The sequence below is a fragment of the Mirounga angustirostris genome, unplaced genomic scaffold, assembly GCF_029215605.1.
Source record: "Mirounga angustirostris isolate CCGP_5_RB_7025 unplaced genomic scaffold, mMirAng1.0.hap1 SCAF_4, whole genome shotgun sequence".
NCBI lineage: Eukaryota > Metazoa > Chordata > Mammalia > Carnivora > Phocidae > Mirounga > Mirounga angustirostris.
In genome coordinates, this window is record NW_026991712.1 from 55,257,786 (window position 1) to 55,261,859 (window position 4,074).

Here is a 4,074-nt window from a genome sequence, read left to right on the forward strand (position 1 = left end):
TACCTGTGATGCGCAGGAATGTATTATGCAGATTAGTGAAAACCTCAAGAGCCTCATGTACTCTTTGTATATGTGCTTATGTCTAATATCAATATTTATATCCATATCTACATCATGTATATTTCAATATCTTGTACTTTGCAGATTATGCAAGACAATCAAGGACAGTGCCTTATGTGTCTGCCTCTCACCACCATGGGATGATGTGACAGTCAGTGGTAAATAATAGTATACTTTGGGGGCTTATTATCTCCCTTGATGGTATATACCAGCTAGTTCTTTCTTTTGAAAATTTCTGCTGTGACTGCTGCTTCTCTTTCATGACTTTACAAGATTTTTTTTTTTAACTGATAATGATCCAGAAAACTTTAATTAAAAAAATTTAAACAGGACCACATCCTGTGCCCATTTCTAAGTTTTCACTAGTTACTAAGTGAGAAGGAGTTGGAGGTTAAGATTTTATATTACCTAGTGCTGGTTACAACTTGATTATGTTTGATGTATGTAGTTATTTTTTTTTAAGATTTTATTTATTTATTTGACAGAGAGAGACACAGCGAGAGAGGGAGCACAAGCAGGGGGAGTGGGAGAGGGAGAAGCAGGCTTCCCCGTGGAGCAGGGAGCCCGATGTGGGGCTCGATCCCAGGACCCTGGGATCATGACCTGAGCCGAAGGCAGACGCTTAATGAGTGAGCCACCCAGGTGCCCCTGATGTATGTAGTTATTTTTTAAAGATTTTATTTACTTATTTGAGAGAGAGAGGTAGGGAGAGAGCACAAGAAGGGTGGAGGGGTAGAGGGAGAGGGGGAAGCAGGCTCCCTGCTCAGCAGCAAACCGGATGTCGGGCTCGATCCCAGGACCCCGGGATCATGACCTGAGCCAAAGGCAGACACTTAACCATCTGAGCCACCCTGGGCCCCATTACTTTTTGTCAAGAAGAAAGTTTTTTAATGATGCTATTTAGATAGAGCATTTTCAGTAAATCTTTGTTGTCTTTTAAAAAAACAATCTGGAGTTAAATAAGCCTTCAGTTATTGCTAAAGAAAAATATTTAAATCAGCTGGAGCTCAAAAGACATTGACTATGTAAATTCTGATGCTTTCACATTATGGGGAAGAACAGTCTGCCACAAGATAGAAATACAACAAATTATTCTCTCTTTTGTACAATTGCTTTTCAATGTATTACTTCCCATGATTCTCCACAAAATTTTTTATTTGAGTAAGTACTATGCACTTAAGATAATTTTCCATGAACTATACTACATCTCATCAATAGTAGCAACAGGGCATAGACTTCCCTAGATTTCAGTACATACGATGACAGGCGATCAGAAGAACAATTGCGTATCTAGGCAATGTGATGGGAAAAGTTTCGAATTTAGACTTGGGTTCCCTTAAATTCTTTGACACTCAATATGGTCATCTGCAAAATAATGATAGTAATGTTGACCTTTTTTTCAGAGAGAAAAAAAGAGATACTGTTTAAGAAAAACCCTTCATACACACTTCAGAATGCTGCACAAATACCAGTTCTCGTTAATGATGACTGTCACAGATCACTTTGCTAGCTTGTGTAAAATGCTCTTGTCTCTGCAGCACTGATATGAGGGAGGGTATCGTGGAGACCATTGCTGTGTCTAGTCGGGGACTTCCATCTGCCCTCAGCAGCCATACCTCCCAAGCTGGTTGTGCTGGTGAGTGTGGAAAGAGCTTATCCTGCCCTTGTGGCTCTGGCATCTTTAATTCACTTTCCCTTTGTCCATGGATGGGATAACTAGTAGAAGCTAGAAAGCTCTGAAGACTACCCACTTGCAATGGCACATCCTCAGTAATGTCTCAGACCACATTTAGATCTCATATTTTATTCTCTAAAGTGAACTTAGTTTATTTGAACTGGCTATTTATTTCTCTTTGCAGAAAGGATCGAGAGGCTTTCTAGGATGTATCGTTTCCCTGTATCTATCTCTTTCCTTCTCTGTTTCCCTGACTCTCTGTTTGAGAGCAGAACAATAATAAATTTATTTTCTGAAAACAAAATCACAGATTGTGAGAAATCTTTTTCATTCGCTTTTTCTCAGTGCTTTCTTTGCTTCAAGAGTTAGAATAGTCTGAAAGCAAGCTTTTTGCAATAGCACTGGGTTTAACAATTATTTCCAAGGCGCTCTGTTCAAGTACAGCATTGCACCAGAGCAAATTCAACTAAAAGTGTTATAAATTAAATAGATGTTCAGATTAGCGATTGAGATTCCCACAAGCTAACTTTTAAAATAATAAGAGCTCTGAAAATCCAGCCGAGAAACCAGAAAAGGACATTGGAGAGGTTGTCACAATGATGGGATTTTGTCCTGACTTGCAACATTTTAGTTCCTTTAGCTGAATGTTTTGGAAAAAGGGGCACATTAAAATCCTCAAGTTGGGTCATGGACCTGACAGACTCTGTCTCCCACCACATCAGTGATGCTAATGTATGATAGATATTTGGCCTTTGACCTTCTTTATGCCAACCTCTTTTAATTTGCCTACTCTCCTCCTTTTTTGTTTTCTTCTAATTGCTTCACTTGACTCTCATGCAAACTCTGACAAAAGAGAGGTAAAAAACAAAAACAAAAAAGAATGTTGCGGACATTAATTGAATACGTTTAAGAGATATTTAAATAAGTTTTGCCATAGATGCTTCATTATAATTGCTTACTAGAAAAAAAGTAATTTTTCTAAGCTTGTTTACATTTTTACAAATTGGAATCTAGATCGTACCATGGGAGGAAATGAAATGTACTGGCCACTATCAGAAAGCCGGTCAGCTTGACTTGAAGACAAGACATCAACATATACCACCCTTATGATGTGGAGCAAGGGATTTAATTTATATATGGGGTGTGTATTATTCCTATCACAGTCTCAAAATATGAACTTCCTAGTTTCTATGTAGCTCATATGTTTTTAAACTGGTATAATATAACACTGTTAATTGACACTAGCTTGAAATAATGATGTTTTACTTTGGGACAAAGTTAATATTTTAAAATTCAATCCTCAGTTGGTTAGAAAACAAGACCGATGGTTTATTTCAGAGCAGGCTTTTCAGGCACAGAACTTGGTTTCGGACTGGGGCTCATGAAGCCCACCTCAAGGCTACAAATGAACCAGATGGACTTCCGAGTTCCCCTCTTGATAGGAAATCTGTGGAGTCTGATCATTGCCTTCAGCAAATGAGTCCCCAATATAATGTAAATAAGAGAACATGATTTGCTGCACAAATGTGATGAAACTGAAAGAAGATGATATTAGTGCTAGTGAATATGACCGTCCATACTGATAGGGAAATGAGCTCTGTGTCACCTGAGTTTCCTGCCAGGCCTCATCCTTTGATGCCTCTTTTCATCCCTGCTCTTTCCCGGTCGTCTATCAGCCTCTTCTCTCTAATTATCGTACATGTAGACCATTCTGTGCTCTCTGCACTGGTCAGGGCTCCAGGCCTTGTACACATATGCTGCAATATTTGTTAGACATTTTGTGTGTGTGTGTGAGAGATGATTAATACGCTTGGCTATCCTCAGGTAAAAGCACTTAGTCAATTTACTAAAAATGAGATAAAAAGTTCTTATGTTTACCCAGCTTTATGCTCCTGATATTTTAAAGTCTACACCTGAGACATTTTAAATAAATTTTCTTTCCAAAACCACAGAATTAAATACTGTTTGAGTAAATACGCTTTAGCATATACGCAGCAAATGTGCTTTAATGTGAAATGCCTTAATGTTACAGCTAATGATAATTAATAAAGAAAGTATAAATAAAGTTAATGTTGTGTGTGTAATCCTCAATTTCCAGTTGAACAGATTGAATGCACACTTGTCTCTCTGGCACCCTAGAAAAAATGTTCACTTTTTTAACTTTGATTTTAAATGGACAGCACCTGTTCTCCCTAGGGAAATATTCTCAGCAGAAAATCCAGGAGTCCTATAGTCAATAATACAAGAAAAAAATATGAGAAATGGGGAAAATATCTTCTGAATAAATACATAGGTCAAGAAAAGAATGATATACTTAGAAGCATTTTTATAGTATCCAT